General features: G+C 37.5%; 1 long non-coding RNA gene across 1 annotated transcript; it reads right to left on the reverse strand.

The window, feature by feature from the left end:
- Positions 1–732: 732 nt before the first annotated feature.
- LOC138850010 (uncharacterized) lies at positions 733–25,548 on the reverse strand. The gene is made up of 3 exons (XR_011389395.1): positions 25,387–25,548; positions 23,856–24,064; positions 733–1,795 (listed from the first exon to the last, which is right to left on the reverse strand). It is a non-coding gene; the product is annotated as an uncharacterized lncRNA (long non-coding RNA).
- Positions 25,549–27,176: the final 1,628 nt, after the last annotated feature.

A 27,176-nucleotide genomic window follows, 5' to 3' on the forward strand; every position in this document is an offset into this window, starting at 1 on the left:
CTACTTGATCTTACATAATATGATACTCACCTCTTATGGATCTTTTGCCTGCTCCTTTTACTCTAGCTACATTACCTTCTTTTGGTGTTCTTCCAATATTTTAGGTGTGCTCTTGCTTGAAAGAGTTGGCATTTTCTGTTATCTGTCTGGAAAGCTCTTCTTTGAGATGTTTAATCTGCTTATATTACTCACCATCTTTGGGGCTTAACTCAGCCATCACTATCTAAGCCTTTGCCTGGCCACTGTGTTTATAATTAAAATTATGTCTCCCAAATGCTCTATCCTAATTTCCCACTTTTCTTTACAAAACACATTTTAATATACTTATTTTCTATATATCAATACTTTTTTCCATTTTTATAACCACTAACTTTTTATCTATTGATATAGTGGCTGGTCTCTAGAAGCTACTAAAGACTTATGTTCTGAAATGATGAATGAATGTAAAAGTGTCATATACAAGGAACGTGGAATAATTTAGTACAAATATAGTAAAGTTTTGCTTCTTTCATACAGTATGAAGAATTAGAGATCAAGCTAAAAAGTATTCAAAGCTTGCAGCTGATCGATTACATGTACCATCTCAAAGTTTTGCTATTTATCATTTAGCTCAATTATTTAAAAAATTTTTTGTTAAAATTTTGTTTTACTTGCTTATAGTGAAACAAATTATGCAAACAAAATCTCTCTCTCTCTCTTCACTCAGTAAGAAGCAATATGCAGGTCCCAGTATCTTGCCCTCTCTCTGTTCATTTTCCTTTTCAAAACACAGGAAGGTCATTGTATTCATCTAGGGATTTCTAAGAGCATAAGTTGAAAAGCAATGCTTTAAGCAATAAAAATCTCTGAAGGATTTAAGCAAAGCAGTTACATGATGAGATTTGCATTTTATTAGATCACTGGGACAACAATATGAAGGGCAAATCAGAGGCTTACAAAACCAAAGACTGGAAGGGAGAAAATCACAGTATTCCAGAAGAGCTATTACAAGGACCTGAATCGAGAAAACAACAGGGGAAACAGCCAACAAATGATAAACAGTGTCACTGTGAGTGGATTAATCGGTTAACATATAGAATAAGGGACAAAGGGAGCGTTGCAAGTCCCTAAACTGAGTGACTGTGTAAAAGACGGCGTCATTTACTAATACAGGAAATACAGAAGGGCAGACATCTGGCCTAACAGTTAAGACTCTTCTTGGGTTTCAGCATGCCATGTAGGAATGCCTGGGTTCTTAGCTCTGCTCCTGACTCCAGTTTCCTGTTAATGTGCTTCCTGGGAGGCAACAGGTCACAGCTCAAGTAGTTCTGTCCCTGACACACACGCCTGGGAGACATGGATTGAGTTCCTTGCTTCTGGCATCAGCTTGGCTCAACCCTGACTATTCTGGACATTGAGGGGAGTGAATCAGCAGATGGGAGATCTCTGTCTGTCTAGCTCTGCCTCTCCTGCTCTCTCTTCCTCCTAAATAAATAAAAATTAAGAATCTTTCACAATATGAATATAGAAAGAATAGATCTGAACAACAATGCATTTAACAGGACGTGTGGGACATTCAGGTGAATGTGTCCGGTAGATTAGGGAAAAGCTTCACATTGAGGTCTAGGTTTTTGTATTACCTTATTCAACATTCACAAGTGAAAAATGTTTATTGAGGTCTTTCTATTTGCAGATCCTTTGAGAGTTAAGGAGCATATATTGGGATAAAAATGGCAATTTCTCTTAGGCTTAGTGATTAAGAAATGATGGCTAAAAATTGAAAGAGCAGACAGGGAGCTTTTTTTCTTCTGCATGCCTGAAAAAGGGAAGAAAAACAAGAAAGACACCTTTACTTTCAGCTCCATATTCCTTCCCCAGTGCCTGTTCTATGAAAATAGATCTTAGCCCTTTAATTATATTTTTCTTTGCTGTCTGACATGATGTTGTTTGTCAGAGAGACACAGCTGGAGGTATTGGTTTTGCTTCCTGGGATGGGTTTGCTCCCTTCCTAGACTCCTGCAACACCAGCAGCTTCTCCAACATCCATCATTTACAGTGCACATGTTTTCCCCAGTGCCTGTGTCCTACAGCTCACTGGAGTCAGCAGCAGAGTTCCTGCAAGCTCTACCAACACGAAGGAAGGGAATTTCTTTGTCATTCAGTGGGTCACACATGCCCTCTCCAACAGGGCCCAATGTGATCATGAGGTGAGAGAGAATTTTTCATAGGAGTTCTATCTCAGTCCCAAGGGCAGCCACTATTCTATGTCCCTTATTATTTTATGTATTTGCTTTTCCCACATTCTTCAATGTTTTATTTACTGTGTATTAACCAGTACCGCATTACTTCCTTCCACCTGTACATGGAATCAATAATTCCATACACTGTATGATAATGTCCCTTTTCAAACCACAATATGATTCCTCTCTTCTGATTTAACCTTACCTGATTCAGATATCCTAGATGGAATATTTATAGAGATATAGACAGGAGAAAATAGCTTTTCAGAAAGCAATATACTAAAGAATTTGAAAAAATGGAAATAGAGTTCAAAAATGCTTGGCTAGAATCTCCCCTATGAACACTCTGGTGACATGTCATTTAGATAACTATTATGTCATTATTTTTGTAATAATATGTCCAGCTCTATGCTATCAAAAAATGAAACAAAACAGATATCAATGTCAAGTACTTAAAGGAATAACCCTTAAATATAAGAAAAAGAGTTAGATTTGAGGGGATGAAGGTTGGTGGAAATTCATGTGTTTTTGCCTAGAGGCAAAGGAAAAGGACATAAAACAACTGGGCATACAGTACCCTTTGCTAATGACATGGCTTCATTTTGTTTGTTTTAAATTTTTAAAATTTATTTGTTAATAATAATTGCACATATTTATGTGCCACAGTGTGACATTTCAATACATGCATATAATGTGTACTGAACAAAACAAGGTAATCAAAATTTTCCCTTCTTTGACATTACTCTATGATTAGAGGCATGGGAATTCTTTTTTTTATTTGCTGGTACAATATATACAAAATTATTATCAAGTACAATTTCCCATTATGCTGGGTAACACTAAGATATTATTCCTTTGATCTCACTGTGACTTGGTGCCCATTATCCAAACTCCCTGTATTCCCTCCACCTTTCCCAGTTCCTAGTAATCACTATTGTGTGTTAAGATTGAATTTCTTTTCAGCCTCCACATATGCAGGAGAACATCCATACTTGAATAAATGTTTTTGATGCAATTCATTTAACATGAGGTTCCCCAGTTGTATTCATTTTGCTGCACGTGGTAAGATTTCATTATTTTTATAGATGAATAGTATTATGTTGTGTGCATGCATCACATTTCTTTACTCATTCATCTGACAATGAATACCTTGATTAATTTCATATCTTGGCTAGTGTGCACAGTGCTACTATAAACATGGTAGACGACGTAACTCTTTGATACCATGTTTTCATGGGTTTTGGATATATACCCAGTAGAAGATTTGTTGAATGTCTCTTCAAACTGTTGTTTCCTTTGCCATGTAGAAACGTCAGAGTTTGATATAATTCTGTGTGTTTAGTTTTTCTTTTGTTGCCTATGCCTGTGTCTTCTCAAAAAAAAAAAAAAAAAAAGTTCAGTGCTCACACCAGTGTCTTCAAGTGTTCCTCTGTTTTCATCTAACCATTTTATAGTTTCAGCCCTTACACTTAGGTCTTTGATCTATCTTGACTTGATTTCTGTATTTTTAAGAAGTACGGATCTAGTTTATTCTTCTACATATGTACAGCCAGGCTAGCCAGTACAATATTGAAGTTAGTATCCTTTTTCCAATGTGTGGTTTTGGCACCTTGGCCAAAGATCACTGTTCTATATGTGTATAAAATGATTTCTGGGTTTTCAATTCTGTTCATTAATCAATATGTTTATTTTTATGCCAAAACCATATTGTTTTAATTACTATAAGTTTACAGTATCCCTTCAAATACAGTATTGTGATGCCTCTGGCTTATTTTTTTTTTTTTTTTTTGCCCTCAGGATCACTTTGGCTCTCCTGGATCTTTTGTGGTTTCAGATGAGTTTTATATTTTTTCTCATTCTATAAAAATCTCATTGATATTTTGATTGGGATCATGTCAAATATATAGATGTCTTCAGTGGTATGGACATTTAAAAAATATTTATTCTTTCAACACATGACCAAAGAATATTTTTCATTTTTTGTGTCACTGATGAGCTTTTTCATCATTGTTTTATAATTTCCATTGTGCAGATTTTTAGTTACATTTATCCTAAGTATATAATTTTTATCTAGGTTTGTGAATGAGGTTTCTTTCTTGATTTCTCTTTCAGCAATATCATCATTGGTATATAAAAATGTCCCATTTTTAAAAAGGTTTATACATTTATTTGAAAGTCAGAACTACAGAGAGGCAGAGAGAGAGGTCTTCCATCGCTGGTTCACTCCTCAGATGGCCCTAACAGCCAGAGCTGTACTGATCTGAAGCCAGGAGCCAGGAGCTTCCTCCAGGTCTCCCATATGGGTGCAGGGTCCCTGCTTGTGTTTAATACATTTTCTGCAATAGTAATCTATTAGATGGCCTGCTATAACTCTGATCTAATTGATGACATCTTTAACTCTTCCATGCTTAAAAAAGTGGTTAACTGAAGGTTAATATCTCTTGCCTATATTTCTTAAAGGTCATCACAAGGGAGGAATCAATGAAATAAAAATGAGTTCATTTTACTTTAAATCTGAATATATCAGCTGAGTACTACATCTATATATAGCTATTAACAAAAGTTCATCATAATGTGGATATTTGAGTCTAACAGGATTATGAATAAAATTTTTGAGTTCAATTTTTTAATTAAAATATTTTTTCTATTGACTAATATGTTCACAAATTGTTTTCATAAGTATTGATCTATCATTTTAACCAGTTTTTCCACTTTCAAATTACACCAGAAGATATATAACCTTAAACTCCTACAGAGTTTCAAGCAAGAATGATACAGAGATACTTTGGAATAGGCAACATCATGACTTAATTTTCTATGTCAGAGAGGTCTTGAATATACGAAGCAGAGATGATTGTTTTTCCACCATAGATTTGTATTCCCCTTTCTACAGTACAGTGAAATAATTTAGAAATAGCTACTTTGCCACAGTCTGCATATTCAAGCACCTTGCATGTGTGTAAGAGTGTATTATCTACCTTCTATCACCTCGTCCTCCAACTAAATGCAGCAGCCTCCGAAATCCTAAGGATGGAAGGAGTACAGAGTCCCTACAAAGCCGTGACATGGAAAGCTAATCATTGTTACATGATTGAGAAAAGACTTGCCATTGGCATAGAGTCACAGAAATCTTAGGGTTTATTTGTACCAAAAGTTAGAACTTAATATATCACACAGTAGTCTGAAAAAAGTATAGCAATAGAAAAAAAAATGAAAGGCTATACTTCATTCCTTTAGGAAAGTCACTTTTTACCTCCCGGATTTTACTGGATATCCATACAAAATAAATGTCTTTTTCAATCATTTTTGAAGTGATTGATACTGTTTTAATGCACAACTTTTAAATCTTTTTTATGGGATGCAGACATCCCAAGGGCTGGGTTGGCCCACCCAGAGTCCAGTTCTCTTTATGTTTAAGATTTATTATTTGAAAGGCAGAGTTACGGAGAAAGAGGGAGAGACTGAGAGAGATATTCCATTCACTAGTTCACTGCCCAAATGGCCACAATGGCCAGAACTGGGGCGGTCTGAAGCCTGGAGCCAGGAGCTTCTTCCAGGTCTTCCACGTGGATGCAAAGGTCCAAGCACTTGGAACCTCTCTGCTACTTTCTCAGGCATATTAGCAGGTAGTTGTATCCTAAGTGGAGCAGCTGGGACTCAAACTGGCACCCATATGGGATGCTAGCGTCAGAGGTAGTGGCTTTACCTACTATGCACCATGTTGGCTCCAGTTTCTGTATTATGTAAACATTATATTTTTGCTTTTGTAAACTTTCTCTAGTTATATTTTCAGTTTATCACCCTGGGTTTTAATGTACTAAGATCATTTGTTTTGCATTCTCAAAGCCATTTCATTTTGTTAAGCATTTCAGTCTTTTGACTTAAGAATTAGAGCTTATGATGTAATAGACAAGTTGCCCTTTTCAAATAAATTTCTCTTAATTTTCTTTATGGTCAACAGAAATAAAATCACTGATACTTAATTTGAACATAACTGTTAGCTGTGCAATTTATGTTGCATGAATTATGTAAACTCAATCCCTTATTTTGTACAAGTGTATTTATGTGGATATATTTTAATTCAGTTGCACTCAATTTTTGTTAACAGAATACCATCTGGAAATAAAATTTATTGCAGATATTTTCTGTTTTATCACTGTGACACTTTTCATCTAGGCAAACAACTCTATCTTCTGCTTTCAAATGAGTTTGAACAGGTGTGCTGAAAATTTTTACTCAATAATTTATCTAACAACCTTCATAAAAATATTACATTGTTCTAAATTGCTCATTACTCATTCCCAAATGTGTCAGGAGAAAATAAGAACAATTCAATAATTAAAATAAGGCACGGTGTGATTAATGCATTAAATTACCCTAATATGTCTTATAAACATCATAAAGATGCACATTCTACATGTCATTTGCTTATTCAACAACTATCAAGTGAGAGGCTGAAGGTTTCAAATAGGCTACTGCAGATCAAATGATATAGCATAGTTTTGGCAATCTCATATAAAAATACTAATTTCATACAATGAACACAATGATAAAAGCAAATATAAATGTACAATTTTGGATATGAAAAGGAAGGAATTGGTTTTTATGTTTACCACTTTCATTCTGCAAGTATGAAAACTGAGGAGCTTACCCAATTAGAACAATAACAGTGAATAAACATCAAATCGAGAGAATTAATCTCAATTCCAGAAGCACATTTTGGACTTAAAAAGTTGAGGTCACCAGTTGTGTGGGATACAAAGATGAATAGACATGAAATCTTGTCTTTGCTGAGTCACACTTCGTTCCAGCAGTGCACTGAGTGGGAAGGAGAGGGGTCTCATCTAGGTACACCACACTAAACTAACAGTAAGAAGGATGCTGATTAGTTGCACAGCTGTCACTCATCCAATTTTAGACTTTTTATAAAATTGTTCATTTTTAATTAAAATGTGTTTAACAAACATACAAAACTTGTACACAAATATGGATATTATGTATTTTGACACATGTGTGCATTGTATAATGTCCAAAGTAATTACATTCATATCCACAAAAATTTAACATTTATTTATGGGAAAACATCCAAAATCCTATCTTCCAGCTTTATTTAAACAGGAAAATATATAGTACATTATCTCTATTCACCATACTGTACAACAAAACCCAGAACGTCATACACCTATGTACCTATAATTTAATACCCAGTAATTGATAGCTCTCCTCTCCTCTCCTAGTCTCTGATACCCTCCATTATATTTTATTTTAAAATTTTATTTAAGTTACACAAGTTTCACGTATTCCATATACACAGATTTAGGAACATGGTGATACTTTCCACCTAACCCTCCCTCCTACCCTGTCTTCAACCCTTCTTCCTCCTTTCCCATTCCCACTCTTAATTTTTACAAAGATCTATTTTTGGTTTACTTAATCATTGTAAAGTTAACCCTACAATAAGTAAAACAGTTCAACAAATAGTATGACAGAAACAAACACTGTTCCTCAATGGAGGAGACAAGGACTATAAATAATAATTGAATCTCAAAATGTCAATTTCACTCCAATAAATTACATTTTAGGTACTCGTTAGTTACTTTGGATCAAGGAAAACATAATATCTGTCTTTTGGGGACTGGCTTATTTCACCAAGTATAATGATTTCCAGTTGTGTCCATCTTGTTGCAAAATACAGGATTTCATTATAGTTTTTGGTAGCCAGAAAGTACTCCAGAGTGTATGTATACCATAATTTCTTTATCCAGAGGACAGTTGTTGGACATCTGGGTTGATTCCATATCTTAGCTATTGTGAATGGTGCTACAATGAACATGGAGGTGCAGATAACTCTTTCATATGCTGATTTCTTTTGGTTTAGAAATGGGATGGCTGGGTCATGTGGTAGGTCTATATTCAGATTTCTGAGATATATCCATACTGTCTTCCACAGTGTATATACCAGTTTACATTCCCACCAACAGTGCATTATGGTATCTTTTTTCCCACATCATCGCCACCATGTGTTGTTTGTTTATTTTTGTATGAGAGCTACTCTAACTGGAGTGAGGTGAAACCTCATTTTATATAATTTTTAAGATTTATTTATTTATTTCAAAGTCAGAGTTACACACAGAGAGAAGGAGAGACAGAGACAGAGAGAGAGAGAGAGAGAGAGAGAGAAATGACTTCATCTGCTGGTGGTTCACTTTCCAATTGGCCGCAATGGCCAGAGCTTCACTGATCCAAAGCCAGGAGCAAGGAGTTTCTTCCAGGTCTCCCATGTGGGTGCAGGAGCCCAAGGACTTGGACAATCGTCCAGTGCTTTCCTAGGGCATAGCAGAGAGCTGGATCAGAAGTGGAGCAGCTGGGACTTGAACCTGCACCCATATGGGATTCTGACACTGCAGGTGCAGGCTTAGCCCACTAAACCACAGCGCCAGCCCCTCAATGTGGTTTTGATTTGCATTTCCCTGATGGCTAGTGATCTTGAGCATTTTTTTAAGTGCCTGTTGACATTTGAATTTCCTCTCTTGAAAAATGTCTGTTCAAGTCCTTGGAACATTTCTTAGCTGAAATGTATGTTTTGGTGTTGTTTTTCTTGAAATCTTTACGCATCCTGGATGTTAACCCTTTATCAGTTGTGTAGTTCGCAAATATTTTCTCAAATTCTGTAGGTTGCCTTCTCACTTTGCTAAGTGTGTGTGTGTTTTTTTTGTTTGTTTTTTGTTTTTTGGTTTGTTTTTGTTTTTGTTTTTTTTTTTTTTTGCAGTGTATTAGTTCCTCAGCTTGATGTAAACCCATTTGTCAATTTTTGTCTTCAATTGCCTGTGCTTTGGGGGATCTTTTTCAAGAAGTTTTTGCCTATGCCAATGTTTTGCAAAGTTTCCTCAACATTCTCCAGCAATTTGATTGTGTAGTGTTGTAGATTTAGGTTTTTGATCCATTTTGAGTACATGTTTGTGTAAAGCATAAGATTGGGGTATAGTTTCAAACTTCTCTATGTGGAGATCCAGTTTTCCCAAAACCATTTGTTGAAGAGACTGTGCTTACTACAGGGATTGATTTTAGTTCATTTGTCAAAGATAAGTTGGTTACAAATGTGTGGATTTATTTCTGGGGTTTTTATTCAGTTTCATTGGTCTACAAGTCTGTTTCTGTACCTGTAGTAGGCTGTTTTTGTTATAACTACCCTTTAGTATGTCTTGAAATCAGATATGGTGATGCCTCCAGCTTTGTTTTTGTTGTATAAGAGTGTTTTAGCTGTGGGGCCCGCACTGTGGCATAGCAGGAAAGGCCACCACTTGCACTGTCAGCATCCCATATGGGTGCCTGTTGAAGTCCCAGCTGCTCCACTTCTGACCCAGCTCTCTGCTATGGCCTGGGAAAACAGTGGAAGTCCTTGGACCCCTGCACCTGCATGGGAGACCTGGAATAATCTCAAGGCTCCTGGTTTCATTTCAGTGCAGCTCTGGCCATTCCAGCCACGTAGGGGGTGAGCCAGCAGATGGAGGACCTCTCTGTCTCTCTCTCTGCCTCAGCCTCTCTGTAACTCTGCCTTTTAAATAAATTTTAAAAAGTCTTTAAAAAAGAATGCTTTAGCTATTTGGATTCTCTTTCTTGTATTTCCATACGAATTTCAGCATCATTTTTTCCAGATCAGTGAAAAATATCATTGGTATTTTGATTGGGATCACACTGAATCTGTAAATTGCTTTTGGTAGTATGGACATTTGTCAATTAATGATGTTGATTATTGCAATCCTTGAACATGAAAGGTTTTCCATTTATTAATGTCTTCCACTACATTTTTTAGTTTTGTGTTATTTTCATTGAAGAGAACTTTGACATCCTTGGTTAAATTTATTCCAAGGAATTTGATTCTTTTTGTAGCCATTGTGAATGGGATTGATCTTAAAAGTTCTTTCTCAGCCATGGCTTTGACTGTGCATACAAAGGCTATTGATTTTTATGTGTTGATTTTATATCCTGCCACTTTACCAAACTCTTTTATGAGTTCCAAAAGTCTTTCAGTGCAGTCTTTTCAATCCCCTTTATATAGAATCTAGTCATCTGAAATTAAGGCTAGTTTGACTTCCTCCTTTCCAAATTGTATCCATTTGATTTATTTTTCTTGCCTAATAGCTCTGGCTAAAATTTCCAGGGCTATCTTAAATAGCAACGGTGAGATCTTATTCCAGATCTTGGTGGGAATGCTTCCAGTTTTTCCCCATTCAATTGGATGCTGGATATGTGTTTGTCATAAATTGCCTTGATTGTGTTGAGGAATATTCTCTCTATACCCGATTTGCTTAAGGTTTTCATTATAAATGGACGTTGTATTTTATCAAATGCTTTCTCTGCATCTATTGAGATAACTATAGGCTGTTCTTCAGTTTGTTAATGTGATGTATCATATTCACTGATGTGTGAATGTTGAGCCATCTCAGAATACTGGTCATAAATCCCACTTGGTCTGGGTGAATGATCCTTCTGATGTGTTATTTGACTCAATTGGCTAACATTTTGTTGAGGATTTTTGCATCTATGTTTTAGTAAATTGTTCTGTAATTTTCTTTCTCTGATGTGTCTTTTTCTGGTTTAGGAATTAGTGTGATGCTGGCTTCATAGAAGAAATTTGGGAGGATTCCCTCCTCTTTCAATTTTTTTGAAAATTTGGGGAGAATTGGCATTTGTTCTTTCAATTTCTTCTCTAACTTCAATTATTTCTTTCCTCCTACTAATTTGCGATTTGGTTTGTTGCTGCTTTTCTATGCCTTTGAGATGCATTGATAGATCATTTATTTGGTACCTTTCCAATGTCTTCACATAGGCAGCAATTGCTATACAGTTCCCTCTTAACACCGATTTTGCTGTGTCCCATATGTTTTGATATGATGAATTGTCATATTTATTTCTTTCCAGAAATTTTATTATTTCTCTTTTGATTTCTTCTATGACCCACTGTTCATTTAGTAACACGTTTTTCAATCTTGTAATATTTGCATACGATCTAGAGACTATTGAGTTGTTGATTTCCAGCTTCATTCTATTGTGATCAGAGAAGGTGCATTGTGTGATTTCAATTTTTTTTTAATTTGCTGAGCCTTGCTTTATGGCCTAGCATATGGTCTATCCTAGAAAAATATCCATGCACTAGGGGCCAGTGCTGTGGTGCAGTGGGTTAACACCCTGGCCTGAAGTGCTGGCATCCCAGATCGGTGCCAGTTCTAATCCCAGCTGCTTCTCTTCCAATCCAGCTATCTGCAATGGCCTGGGATAGCAGAAGATGGCTCAAGTCCTTGGGCTCCTGCACCCACACGGAAGACCCAGAAGAAGCTTCTGGCTCCTGCCTTCAGATCAGCACAGCTCCAGCCGTTGCAGCCATCTGAGGAGTAAACCAGCGGATGAAAGACCTCTCTCTCTCTCTACCTCTCTCTGTAACTCTGTCTTTCAAATAAATAAAATAAATCTTTAAAGAAAAAAAAATATCCATGCACTGATAAGAAGAATATATATACTGTAACTTTGGTGTGAAAAATTCTGTAGATGTCAGTTGAGTCCATTTGGTCATAATGTTGATTAGTTTTGTTGGTTCTTTATTGATTTTCTGTCTAGTTGATCTGTCCATTAATGAAGGTGGAGTGTTGAAGCTTCCCATAATACTGTATTGGAGTCTGTGTCTCTCTTTAGAGCAATTAACATTTCTTTTAAATAGCCAGGCACTTTGTATTTGGGTGCATATACTTTTATTATAGTCACAAATTCCTGTTGATCTCTTAATCATTACGTAGTACTCTTTTTCATCTCTTTCAACAGTTTTTGTTTTAAAGTCTCTTTTGTCTGATATCAGGATGGCTACACCTGCCTTTTGTTGCATCACATTAGCATGGAATATTCTTTTCCACACTTTTAGTCTGCAGGTATGTTTGTTGGTGAGGTATGTTTCTTGTCAGCATAATATAGATGGATCTTGTTTTTTAATCCATTCAGCCAGTCTATATCTTGAACTGTAGAATTGAGGCCATTGACATTTAAGGTGACTACTGATAAGTAACGACTTGGCCCTGCCATTTTTTAATTTGGATTTCCTTTGTATTTTGACTAGGAGATTTTCTGTCCTCGCATTCTTTCATAATGATGACTATGTTTCTGTGTGTAGTACATCCTTAAGCATCTTTTGTAAGGCTGGATGAGAGCTGACAAATTATTTCAATTTCTGTTTGGTGTAGAAGGTTGTTATTTCATCTTCATTCATAAATAAGAGCTTTGTAGGTACTCTATTCTGGGTTGACAGTTTTATTCACTTAAGACTTGAGCTATGTCTTTCAATTCTCACCTAGTCTGTAGGTTTTCTGATTAGAAGCCTACTGTGAGTCTAATTGGAGATCCTCTTAAAGTAATTTGACATGTCTCTTGTGCACATTTTAGAATCTTTATGTTTCACTGTTGAAAATTTGGCTACAATGTGTTATTATGAATATATTTTCTGTTTATGTCTATTAGGAGTTTTATGTGCTTCCTGAACTTGGACATCTCTTCCTTTCTCTACATTGGGAATTTGTAATTATTTCACTAAATATGCCTGCTAATCCATTCTCTCTTTCCACACCTTCAGGAACTCCTAAGATCCATAGGTTAGGTTGTTTTATGGTATCCCATAGATCTCCAAGACTGTTTTAAATTTTTCTAATTTCTTTTATTTTATTCTGATTGTAAAATCTCCAGAGATTTATCTTCTGGCTTGGATATTCATATCTGCCCCACCAAGTTCTTTGTTAAGGCTTTCCATCACACTTTTTTATTTGATCTGTTCAATGCTTCATTTCTAACATTTCACTTTGATTTCTCTTTAAGTCTCAATTTCATGGAAAAATTTTTTCATTCATGTCATGTATGGTGTTCTTTAGTTAGTGGATTTGTTTCTGATTGCTTTATGGTTCAATTCTATCTCTGGCAATTCATCAATTTCTTCATCTTGCCATTCTAATATTGAAATGTTGCTTTCCTTTGGAGTGGTCATGGTGTCTTCCTTATTCTTGTTTCTTAAATTTCTGTGTTTATTTTTAGGTATTTGTGGAGTTAATTGTTTTTCCCCTCTAATGGCTTTTGTCTTTGAGCTGTGCCTCTGTGGCTTAGTGGAATTTCTACACTTTCAGTGAATACCAAGGAGTATGTGGTGAGTGTGGCCAAGGAGCTCTGATCAGTGCTCCAGGGTGAGGTGAGTATCCAGGGTAACACTCAACTTGGGTGTGGTAGAACTCCTCTTGTTAACAGAAGGTGGGGAATAGTCACTTTTGTTGGTGAGATCATCCCCTTTCTTTTTCTACTCCATGCTGAACAATGTCCACATGTTATCCCCCCAGTGTGTTCCACACTCATCCATGCCACTGTATGAACCACACAAATGATCTGCACAGTCCTCACTGTGAGCATGTTTCCTACTGCAATGACCTGTCCCAGGCAGCCAAGGAGCTCCAAGATTGTAAAGCCCCACCCAGTGATTGTCCAGAGATACAGCTATACATTGCAGCTTCTCATGTTACCACCAAGTCCCTATGGTCTCAGCACACAAGTGCAAATGTTTCATTCTGCCCTGCCAGCCTGTCCAGTCAACAGATAGGCAGGTGTGTTCCCCAAGCCAGCTCTGCCTAGGCATCTTGATTCTGGGAGCCTGTGGTATGTTGCAAGGCTGAGAACACCCCCACAGTCCTATGTGGATGCCTGGCCATCAGTTACTCATCCCATCCAGACTCAAAGTCATTGGGAACTGTGGATTTTTCCTCCCACTAGAATCTCTGGATCACACGCATACACAAGAGCCACTGTCTGAATGTTTATTTCTCCTTGCCAGTGCTGCCAGTACTGCCAAGAAGATGGTGGCCTGTCTCAGCTAGTTGTTATGCATATGCACAAAGGCTTCCATAGCTGCAGCCCAAACCCAAAATGGTGCATGACCTTTCTCAGCCAGGCAGCAGGCACTGTTGTGAGGAGATTGGGACAAGATCAATGTGCCCCTTCTACTTCCACTGGGTCTGCAGGCAACTGCTAGCCCCCAGGTCCCATGTCCAGACTCAAGCCCCACTCTTCCTCCAGCTATATCACCACGGGTTTCTACAGTTTGAGCTTACTTCTGTCTCCAAGCTGCCACCTGCTCCATCTTTCTGCTGCTGCAGTCATGTGTTGTGTCCATTTTTGTGCTCCATATCTGTACCTCCCACACAGGTCCACGACGTTCCTCTTCCTCTTGTGGGATTTCCAGTGTGGTTTTCTTTCGAATACTCCCCTGAGAGTGCACTTCTGATGCTTTCTTTTCTTTTTTTTTTTTTCACTTTTTATTCTTAGCTTAGCATAGTATGTCATTCCCTAATCAGCCATTTGGAATCTTTCCTGTGACTCTTCTTGATGCAGCACAAATTTAAAGCTTGAGTCAACATTTCAAAGATGAATGCGTGTAGAAAAGATAATGCAGGTCAAATAACATCTGGAAATAAGACCTACAGCATATATATCAATTAATAAAAATAATGTTTACTCTGAAGATGATAAATGTTAGTTTTATGAATTACCCATGCTATGTGGGTCTATTTAATATGATTTAGTCCCGTAGGTAGATAGCATTTTAGAAATTGAAGTCCCATTTACTGGACATTTAATGATTCTAAAGTTCATTAAATTATATTTATATCTATTCAGTCAGCAATGTATCCCCCAAATGATAACATAATCACTGGTGTATATAATATGCTTAATAAATGTTTAAAACAATAGTAGAAAAAAATGAACATGTCTCATGGTATTAAAAGGTGTAAGTACACTATCTCACTTCATTTTCACAATAACTGCAGTAGACATTATTACCCTACTTTTCAAATGAAAAAAATCTGAGGTTTATGGAAAAGTATCTTGTTAGATTACATAGGCATTAGGAATCAAAGTTATTTGAAAACTTCTTATCCATTTCAAAATCATACATTCATTCTAGTTGAACAAATAATTATCTTGAAATATACATTACAAAAATTATATTTAAAGAAATCAGAATGAATAAATATCAGAAATTTGAATTACATATTAGTGTTTAGAATTTCAACATAAGGAAAAGGAATATAAATATTTTTCAGTATTCCTATTCTCCACAGAAATAAATTACACCAAGTCATCTGCATATGTATGGCTTTTGTATCTGCTGTATTGCTTGTTAGATATATTCCTGGGAAAAATAAAACAGGGATTTTTTTTGAAGACAAATTTACACAATAAGGTAGTTCTATTTGCAATCATGATCTTAGAAAAAAGACATTCTTAATAGTTATTTCTTAAATCTACAGAAATCTACAGCATATATAACAGAGGTATATCTTCATATTACTGAGTGAAGGTACTTTAAGTAATTAGAGCAATAAATATTGAATGCCTTTTATGTTATCTTTAAAAGAAATTTTGCATTTGAAAGTGCAGAAAAAGAGATCGTCAATATGTCCATGAGATTGTCTTTCTTATGGAGTAGAGGAAAATGGTATAAATTTTTGATACAAGCAAATATCAGTCAATGTCAAATATTATATTTGTTGCTAGGATTTTTAATGGATATTATCAGTATTATTCACTGAAATAAAATATATGTTTGAAATATGAAATTTTAGAGAATCAAAGTTATTCTAGCAAGGATCAGTTTTTGTTTGCTTGCTGGGCAAGTTTTTTTTCATGCCCAGAATTTTGTTCATCTCTTTTTAGTCATGAATCTGCCACTATTGTTTCAATCACACGATGTTACTCTTCCATTTCACTCTTCATAAAGTGAAGAAAAGAAGATACAGATTAGACAGGCAGAGCAGAAAATATCTTTATTCTAGTGTCTAGTCACACCTGAAAGACCAAAATGCAGGGATTCTGTACAGATTTGAATAGTGTTTTCCCAGTATCTAGTTACAACATCAAAATGTGTCTTCATTTGGATATGGAGTATTTGCAGATGTAATTAGCGAAGTCAAGATGTGGTTATACTGGAATAGAGTGAGCCCTTCATCCAATAAATGCTGTGTTTACAAGAGAAAGGAGAGATTCAGTCATAAAGACACACAAAGGAAAGGATACCATGAGAAGACAATGGCACCTTTTAGAGTGCTATAGCTACAAACCAGAAGATAAATTCTATGAGCAAATCCCAGAGGCTAGGAACAAGTAAGAAAAAACCCTTCTCTGGGCCTCCAGAGGAGAGTGGTTTTGCAGATACCTTGATTTCAAACTATTTCCTCCACAGGTAAGAATAAATCTTTGTTGCTTTAAAATACCCAGTGTATGGTAATTTATAGTGGTAACAAAATTAACAGACAGCCATTGGAAGGCACTTTCTATTGTTTCAAGATCATCAGGTCATGACTAAACTATTGGTTGCTTATGTCTTCTTTTTCAGTGTCACTCATATCCTGCTGGTGTGATGGGGCTCTGTGTGTGTATGTGTGTGTGTATGAGATAGGAGAAGGACAATAAAGGCATAACAAATAAAATGGGCTGAGTCACGTTTAAGGCAGAGAGGGAAAAGGAAACGTATTTAGTGACAAACAGAAAAGATGTGCCTGCAGCACTTCAGCCTTTGAACAACTTCTTTCTTCATGCTCAACAAGCAAAGACCACTTCTATAAAGATTAGTTTCCACTAACGTCACTTTTGTAAGATTTATTTAATTATTTGAAAGAGTTACAGACAGAGGGAGAGAGAGAGGTCTTCCATCTGCTGGTTCATTTCCCCAAGTGGCCACAACAGCTGGAGCTGGGCCATGCCAAAGACATCTTCTGTGTCTCCCACAAGGTTGCAGTGGCCCAAGCAGTTGAGCCGTCTTCTGCTGCTTTCCCAGGAGTGTTATCAAGGAGCTGGATCAGAAAAGGAGCAGCTGGGACTGCAACCAGTACCCATATGGGAGGCTTAACCCACTGTGACACAGTGCTGGCCCCCATAAACTTCTATTAATTAGTGTTTTCTTTACAGTGTTCACATAAGTCTCAACATTTGCTTTAAACTGATGCTTGGTTTTATCTGTTTGCTGGATTTTATTCTGTCTTCACACAAAAACCTGTTTTGGGTTCCCATGAAACTCCCCACAGTGCACATTGGACTACTCCCACTCATTTCAACATGCAAAAACTCCATCTTGTGTTTTTTAGGCGCTGAGAAATGAATCTATAAATCCTGTCCCTTTATTTCTATTTTAATAGTATCATAGATTCTTGAAAATATGCTTGGAGGTTGAGCAGAACATATTTTGTCAGAAAACACAGAGCTGTTTTGAATTGATGATATATCCTGAGTGTATGGAAGCAGTCAGCACCTGTGAATAGCGATTAGCTCTATTCAAGTTCTATATTGAACACAGATGTTTATTTCCAAGATTTACAAGGTGCAGTAGACAAAAATCCTTTGTTTCTAAGGAAGACTGAAAATTCAAATGATCAATTTTTTATTAAATATGAGGTGTCTTCAGAAAGTTCATGAAAAAACTATATGGATTTCAAAAATATTTGCTCAAAAATAAACTTATCTTTTGGTTTTCATAAACTTTTTAAAGTACTCTCATATGAAGAAATTTAAGACAAAGATATTTTAAACACCTTCTTACAATAAAATCAGAAATAGGGTTAATACTGTAGAGTATGTTTTTCTAAATTTATATTTATGTATTTTTCACCCCAAAGAAAACTTTTATTTAAAGAATACAGACTTCATGCATTTCATAAGTACAGCTTTAGGAATATAGTGATTCTCCCCATTGTACGTGCTCTCCCACCCACTCTTCCACCTTACCCCTCCTCTTCCTCCCTCTCCCATTCCCAGTCCCATTTTCCACTAAGATCCATTTCTAATTACCTGTATACACAAAACACCAACTCTTTACTAAGTAAAGAGTTCAACAATTTGCATGGTAAAAAAAAAAAAAAAACAACTATTCCTCAATAGTCGAGACAAAGGCTGTTCAAAGTCATTGCATCTTTTGCATCTTGAAGTTAATTTCACTTCTTTTTTATACTTCTTTTCTTTTTTGTTTTAGAAACTTAATTAACTTTAACAAAGCACCCAAGAATGATACATCTTTTATGAGCACTTAGACATAGTTATAATACAATTCTTTGAGGACAGAGGTCCTGAGTGGGAAGTTAGTACACAGTGACTCTTGTTGTTAATTTAATACTCTTAATGTGTAATGTCTTATGTATGACATCAGTGATCACTCAAGTAAATCCATAGGAATATATGCAGAACTATACAGCTTTACATACAAACTTCATATGCTTTATAATCACAACTTTAGGAACATGGTGATTCTTCCAACTTATATTTGACAAAGGAACTAAATCCAATCACTGCAGCAATGACTCTCTTCAACAAATGGGCTGGGAAAACTGGATTTCCACATGCAGAAGTATGAGGCAAGACCCTTACTTTACACCATACAAAAAATCCACTCAAAATGGATTAAAGACATAAATCTATGACCAAACACCATCAAATTATTAGAGAACATTGGAGAAACCATGCAAGACATTGGCAATAGGCAAAGAATTCTTGGAAAAGACCCCAGAGGCAGAAGCAATCAAAGCCAAAATTCACAAATGAGATTACATCAAATTGAGAAGTTTCTGTACTGCAAAAGAAACACTCAGGAAAGTGTTCCAGATTCCTCCATTTTGTTGCAAATGACTGGATTTCGTTGTTTCTTACTGCGGTATAGTATTCTAAAGAGTACATATCCCATAATTTCTTTATCCAGTCTATCGTTGATGGGCATTTAGGTTGGTTCCAGGTCTTAGCTATTGTGAATTGAGCTGCAATAAACATTAGGGTGCAGACCGCTTTTTTGTTTGCCAATTTAAATTCCTTTGGGTAAATTCCAAGGAGTGGGATGGCTGGGTCGAACGGTAGGGTTATCTTCAGGTTTCTGAGGAATCTCCAGACTGACTTCCATAGTGGCTTGACCAGCTTGCATTCCCACCAACAGTGGGTTAGTGTCCCTTTTTCCCCACATCCTCGCCAGCATCTGTTGTTGGTAGATTTCTGCATGTGAGCCATTCTAACCGGGGTGAGGTGAAACCTCATTGTGGTTTTGATTTGCATTTCCCTGATTGCTAATGACCTTGAACATTTTTTCATGTGCCTGTTGGCCATTTGGATTTCCTCTTTTGAAAAATGTCTATTGAGGTCCTTGGCCCATCTCTTAAGTGGGTTGTTGGTTTTGTTTTTGTGGAGTTTCTTGATCTCTTTGTAGATTCTGGTTATTAACCCTCTATCTGTTGCATAGTTTGCAAATATTTTTTCCCATTCTGTCGGTTGTCTCTTCACTCTCCTGACTGTTTCTTTTGCAGCACAGAAACTTCTCAATTTGATGCAATCCCAATAGTTGATTTTGGCTTTGACTGCCTGTGCCTCCCGGGTCTTTTCCAGAAATTCTTTGCCTGTGCCAATATCTTGAAGGGTTTCTCCAATGTTCTCTAGTAACTTGATGGTGTCAGGTCGTAGATTTAGGTCTTTAATCCATGTTGAGTGGATTTTTGTGTAAGGTGTAAGGTAGGGGTCTTGCTTCATGCTTCTGCACGTGGAAATCCAATTTTCCCAGCACCATTTATTGAATAGACTGTCCTTGCTCCAGGAATTAGTTTTAGATCCTTGATGAAATATGAGTTGGCTGTATATGTTTGGGTTGGTTTCTGGTGTTTCAATTCTGTTCCATTGGTCTATCCATCTGTTTCTGTACCAGTACCATGCTGTTTTAATTACAACTGCCCTGTAGTATGTCCTGAAATCTGGTATTGTGATGCCTCCGGCTTTGTTTTTGTTGTACAAGATTGCTTTAGCTATTCGAGGTCTCTTGTGCCTCCATATAAATTTCAGCACCATTTTTTCCAGATCTGAGAAGAAGGTCTTCGGTATCTTGATTGGTATTGCATTGAATCTGTAAATTGCTTTTGGGAGAATGGACATTTTGATGATATTGATTCTTCCAATCCATGAGCATGGAAGATTTTTCCATTTCTTGGTATCCTCTTCTATTTCTTTCTTTAAGGTTTTGTAATTTTCATCGTAGAGATCTTTAACGTCTTTGGTTAAGTTTATTCCAAGGTATTTGATTGTTTTTGTAGCTATTGTGAATGGGATTGATCTTAGAAGTTCTTCCTCAGCCATGGCATTGTCTGTGTATACAAAGGCTGTTGATTTTTGTGCATTGATTTTATACCCTGCTACTTTTCCAAACTCTTCTATGAGTTCCAATAGTCTCTTAGTAGAGTTCTTTGGGTCCCCTAAATACAGAATCATGTCATCTGCAAAGAGGGATAGTTTGAGTTCTTCCTTCCCAATTTGTATCCCTTTAATTACTTTTTCTTGCCTAATAGCTCTGGCTAGAACTTCCAGAACTATATTGAATAGCAGTGGTGAGAGTGGGCATCCCTGTCTGGTTCCAGATTTCAGTGGAAATGCTTCCAACTTTTCCCCATTCAATAGGATGTTGGCTGTGGGTTTTTCATAGATTGCTTTGATTGTATTGAAGAATGGTCCTTCCAAACCCAGTTTGCTTAGAGTTTTCATCATGAACGGGTGTTGTATTTTATCAAATGCTTTCTCGGCATCTATTGAGATAATCATATGGTTTTTCTTCTGCAGTCTGTTAATGTGGTGTATCACATTGATTGTCTTGCGCACATTAAACCATCCCTGCATACCAGGGATAAATCCCACTTGGTCTGGGTGGATGATCTTTCTGATGTGTTGTTGCATTCTATTGGCGAAAGTGAAGAGGCAACCAACAGAATTGGAGAAATTATTTGCAAACTATTCAACTGATAAAGGGTTAATAACCAGAATATATAAAGAGATCAAGAAATTCAACAGCTGCAAAGCAAACAACTCAGTGAAGAAATGGGCAAAGGACATGAAAGAGGAAACTAAATGGCCAATAAACATGTGAAAAAATGCTCAGCATCACTAATTGTCAGGGAAACGCAAATCAAGACCACAATGAGATGAGGTTTCACCTCACCCCAGTTAGAATGGCTTTCACACAAAAATCAAACAACAAATTCTGGTGAGGATGTGGGGGGAGAGGTACCTTAATCCACTGTTGGTGGGAATGTAAACTAGTAAAGCCACTATGGAAGACAGTTTGGAAATACCTCAGAAATCTGAATATACACCTACAATATGACCTAGCCATCCCACTCCTGAGTATTTACCCAGAGGAAATGACATCAGTATATGAAAGAGTTATCTGCATCTCCATGTTTATTGCAGCTCAATTCACAATAGCTAAGACATGGAATCAAAGCAAATGCCCATCAACTAAAGACTGGATAAAGAAATTATGGGATATGTACACTATGGAATACTACACAGCAGTAAAAAAAAAAAAAAGAAATCTTGTCATTTATAACAAAATGGATGAATCTGGAAAACATCATACTAAGTGAAATAAGCCACTCACAAAGGAACAAATACCACATGTTCTTTCTGACCTGTGATAACTAACAAAGCACCTAAAAGGCAATCTGTATTAGTGAAATTGACACTTTGAGAAGGATTGACTTGCACAGCCCTTGTTTTGACTGTTGAGGAACAGTTTTTTTATACTATTTGATGAACTTTTTGATTAACATAAACATGTGTATAAAGTCAATTCTAAGTAGATCCCAATAAAAAATAAGAGTGGGAGTAAGAGAGGGAGGAAGATGAGGGGTTGGAAATATGGGTGGGAGGGTGAGCACGGTTCCTAAAGTTATCATTATGAAGTGTATGAAGTTTGTAACTGTAAAGCTGTATAGTTCTGCATATATTCCTACAGACTTACTTCTAAGGGTATAGCTTATGTTTTATTTTTTAAAGATTTATTTTATTTATTTGAAAGACAAAGTTACAGAGAGAGGTAGAGACACAGAGAGAGGTCTTCCATCTGCTGGTTCACTCCCTAGATGGCTGCAATGGCCAGAGCTGTGCAGATCTAAAGACAGGAGCCATGAGCTTCCTCTTGGTCTCCCATGTGGGTGCAGGGGCCCAAGGACTTGGGCCATCTTCTACTGCTTTCCCAGGCCACAACAGAGAGCTGGATTGGAAGAGGAACAGCTGGGACTAGAACCGGCACCCATATGGGAATCTAGCATTTCAAGCCAGAGCATTAACCCCCTGCGCCATAGCACCGACCCCAGGGTTTAGTTTAAAAACTTGCTATGGGATCCCAAATCCCCTTAACCTGGATGGTAAAAATATCATTTTAAGTGTTAAAATGATCATATTGGTAGTGAAATCAGACGTGACCCCCTAAAATCTACACAAAAATGTGACCCTTTAGAGTTCCCCGGAAGTGCTATCTGGGGTGCCACATGTGCTACCAGAATTTGGGGTGCCATATGATTTCACCATGGGCTTATTACTAAATCCTCACTGTTAATAAGCCTGAGAGGGTTCTTGCCTAATATTTAGAGTATAATTCTAAATACCAGCACAGATAAACGAGGCAGCATGGTACGTTTTAGGCTTTTATTTAGTGAGAAAGGTGTCTAGGAAAGTGAGAGTTTTAGTTCAGGTTGGAGAGAGGGGAAAGTCTGGAGACTAGGGTAGCGTCCATACCACTCAGAGAGCAGGCCAAAAGCCATGTGCACCAAGCGCCTTGAGCTGCTATCTACCGCTTATCACCGGCAGCAAAGCAGAGGTAGAGAGCTTTATTGGACACTCCCTGCCTTTTTATATATTTTCCACAGGGAAGTGGCTTGTGGGCAGGTGGGCACTCAGGTATGGTCAGGTAAAGCCTGATGTCACATGGGGGCATGGTGGCGGTATCAGGTAGGGTGTAAGGTCACACAGGGGCGTGGCAAAGATATCAGGTAGGGCGTGAAGTCACACAGGGGCATGGCGAAGGTGTGGTCTTCCAGTTCACAAGCCTAGTCAATTTTAGCCTGTTGCCTGCCTACTTCAGGTAGGATTAAGGGTCTGGTAATAATAATAGGTAGAATTAAAAAGGAGAAAATGCTCCAACATTGGAAGCAGTTCACACAGCAGACTCAGAATGGCAATCACTTTAAATAGCCCTCTGACCTCAGAACAGCCCTTAAGGCATTTTGTTCTGGGTGAAAAGTCCACAAAGGCATTTTAGGTATGCAAAGTCAAGATACTGAGGCAAAAAAAAATTTCCTACATGAGGGACCTCGGTGGGTGAGATCTCAGTGGATGGAAGTGGTCATCAAAGGAGGTACTTTGCTCTGAAGGAAAGAGAGAATTTCCGCTTTGCTTGTGGCCTTTTCTAAATATTGACAGAGTTTGTGGATTCAGAAGCCTTCCATAGCCTAGATAGCTCATATTAAGAGCCTTGGATGATCACTGACATCATACATAATAGTGTTAATTGCTAAATTAACAACATGAGTCACTGTGCACTAACTTTCCATGCTAGACCTCAGTCCTCAAATTATATCATAAATATGTCTGAGTGCTCCCCAAAGATGTATCATTCTTAGGTGTTTCATTAAAGTTAATTAAGCTTCTAAAAATGTGAAGTTAACTTCAAGAGGCAATGACTTTGAACAGCCTTTGTCTCCACTGCTGAGGAACAGATTTTGTTTTGTTGTTTTCTTCCACCACAGGTGTCTCCCACAGTCAGTTTACCTTGTGAATACCTATATTTCTGATCAGATTTGTCTCAGGAGCACCAATGGCTGGGATGACTACATGAGATTTCTTCACAGCATTTCACAACTTTCCATAACCACTCTGTTTTAGTCATTCGACTCCATGTCTATATCTAGCAGACTCTAATTTCACAGTGGCAGGAACTTCTACTGTTTGAGCTCTCCATTGTACCCTCAGCTCATCACCTGGAACATAATAAAAGATCAATAAGCTTCAATTTAATAATGAATGAAGGTTCTATAAGATATTTTGAAATGATTGTTCTAGGCTTTTGCCAGGGCTTAACAAAACTTCTCCAAATTTAATGGTTTGAAACAGCAACTATTTTCTTTTCTATCCTGGATCTGGTATGATGGAGCTCAGCTAGGCAGCTCTACTTTTCTCACTGTACACAGATGGTTGTGAGGTCTGATGTAATCCAGAGCCTCAAATTAGCTATGGGGATAGCCAGACTCATCTGTTTATCACTCGTATATTCCTTTCTTTTTTCAAAGTTTATTTATTTATTTGAAAGGCAGAGTTAGAGAAAGAGATCTTCTATCCGCTGGTTCACTCCCCTAAATGGTCACAATGAGTGGGGTTGGGCCAGGCAGAACCTAGAATCCTGGAACTCTAACTTGGTCTCCCACAGGAGGGGCAAGGGCCCCAAGCACTTGGGCCATTTTCTGCTGCTTTTCCAGATGAATTAGCAGGGAGATGGGTCAGAAGTGGAGCAGTCAGGACTCTAACTGGCACACATGAGGGATGCTGAATTTGCAGGCAGTGGCTTAACTCATGGCACCACAACACAGACTCTCTACCTTGTATTCTTTTTTGTTGTTGTTGTTGTTAATTAATCTATCAGAATTTATTTACATACAGACACACAGAAAATAAGTGCTTTTACATCTTATACTGATCATGATAGTACAGAACCTGATATACTGTGCAAAGTATTTTACAGTTACTTACAATCCCTATAGCCTTACATATGGAACAGTCTGCTTGGTTAGAGAACTTCCCAGCATCTTTTACCTACACAGCATTTAACATTAGCTTCTTGAACCCCTCCACTTCTCTTTTTTTTATTATTATTTAATGAGCATAAATTTCCAAAGTACAGCTTATGGATTACAATAGCTTCCTCCCCCCCGTAACTTCCCTCCCACCCACAACGCTCCCCTCTCCCAACCCCTCTCCCCTTCCCTTCACATCAAGATTAATTTTCAATTATCTTTATATACAGAAGATCAATTTAGCGTATATTAAGTAAAGATTTCCACATTTTGCTCCCACACAGAAACACAAAGTGTAAAATACTATTTGAGTACTAGTTATAGCATTAATTAAACACCTAAGAGTAATTGTGTATTAATTACAGAGTTCAACCAATAGTTTTAAGTAGAATATAAAATGCAACTTTTGTATTGTTGTGGCTTCCCCTCCCCAACCTCCCTCCCTCCCGTGGCCCTCCCCTCTCCCACTCTCTCTCCCATCCCGCCCTTCATCACGTTTCATTTTCAATTACCTTCATATACTGAAGATCAACTTAGTATATACTAAGCAGAGATTTCAACAGGCTGCACTGACACAACCGAACCAGGTATAGGGTATTGTTCGACTAGTAGTGTTGTTTTTTAGTTTCATAGTTAAACACATTAAGAACAGAGATCCTACGTGAGGAGCATGAACCCAGTGACTCCCGTTGTTGATTTAACAATTGGCACTCTTATTTATGATGTCAGCAATCACCCGAGACTCTTGCTATGAGCTGTCTAGGCTATGGAAGCCCCTTGAGTTCAGCGACTCTGAACTTGTTTAGTCAAGGCCGTATCACAGTGGAGGTTCCTTCCTCCCTTCAGAGAAAGGCACCTCTCTCCTTGATGGTCTGTTCCTTCTGCTGGGGTCTTATTCACCAGGATCTTTCATTTAGATTGTTTTTTGCCACCATGTCATGGCTTTCCATGCCTGTGAGACTCTCATGGACCTTTTCATCAAATCCGAATGTCCCAAGGGTTGGTTCTGAGGCAGGAGTGCTGTTTTGGGCATTTGCCATTCTATGAGTCTGCTGTGTGTCCTGCTTCCCCCCGCAGGATCATTCTCTCCCTTTTGATTCTATCCTTCATTATTTGCTTACACTGGTCTTACTTGTGTAATCTCTTCGACACTTACCCTATCTTTTTGATCGGTTGTGTATTTATACATATCACTTTACCAAGTGCGCTGGCATTGGTACCTGCCTCCTTGGTAAGGTTGAGTTGAAATCCCCTGGCACATTTCTAGTCCCACCATTGGAGGTAGGTCTGAGTGAGTATGTGCCGTCCTATATATCTCCTCCCTCTCTTATTCCCACTCCTATGTTTCACAGAGATCAATTTTCTGTTAATTTTTAAACGCTTAAGAATGGTTGTGCATTGATTGCAGAGTTCAACCAGTAGTCTGGTGTAGAGCAAACTGAGCAACAGCAACAACAACAAAAATACTAAAGGAACAAAATAGTAAGTTGTTCCTCAACAGTCTAGACAAGTGCTGCTCATGTCATTGTCTCTCATAGTGTCCATTTCACTTCAAAGGGTATCATTTTAGGTGCTCATTTAGTTGCCATCGATCAGGGAGAACATGTGATATTTGTCCCTTTTGGACTTGCTTATTTCACTCAGCATGATGTTTTCCAGCTTCCTCCATTTTGTTGTAAATGCCCGGATTTTATTGTTTTTTTTTATTGTTGTATAGTGTTCCATAAAGTACATATCCCATATTTTCTTTACCCAGTCATCCGTTGATGGACATTTAGGTTGATTCATTTCTTAGCTATTTTGAATTGAGCTGCAACAAATATGCAAAAAAATGGCTTTTTTCTCCCCTTTAATTCCTTTTGGGTATATTCCAAGGAGTGGGATGCCTGGGTCCTGTGGTAGTGCTATATTCAGTTTCTGAGGATTCTCCAGACTGTCTTCCATAGTGGCTTTACCAGTTTGCATTCCCACCAACAGTGGATTAGTGTCCCTTTTTCTCCACATCCTCGCCAGCATCTGTTGTTGGTTGATTTCTTTATGTAAGCCAATCTAACCGGAGTGAGGTGGAATCTCATTGTGGTTTTGATCTGCATTTCCCTGATGGCTAGGGATCCTGAACATTTTTTCATGTGTCTGTTGGCCATTTGGATTTCCTCTTTTGAAAAATGTCTGTTAAGGTCCTTGGCCCATTTTTTATTGGGTTGTTTGTTTTGATTCTGTGGTGTTTTTTGATCATTGTGTAGATTCTAGTTGTTAATCCTTTATCTGTTGTGCAGTTTGCGAATAACGTCTCCCATTCTGT

Source organism: Oryctolagus cuniculus, chromosome 6 (genome assembly GCF_964237555.1).
Source record: "Oryctolagus cuniculus chromosome 6, mOryCun1.1, whole genome shotgun sequence".
Taxonomy (NCBI): Eukaryota; Metazoa; Chordata; class Mammalia; order Lagomorpha; family Leporidae; genus Oryctolagus; species Oryctolagus cuniculus.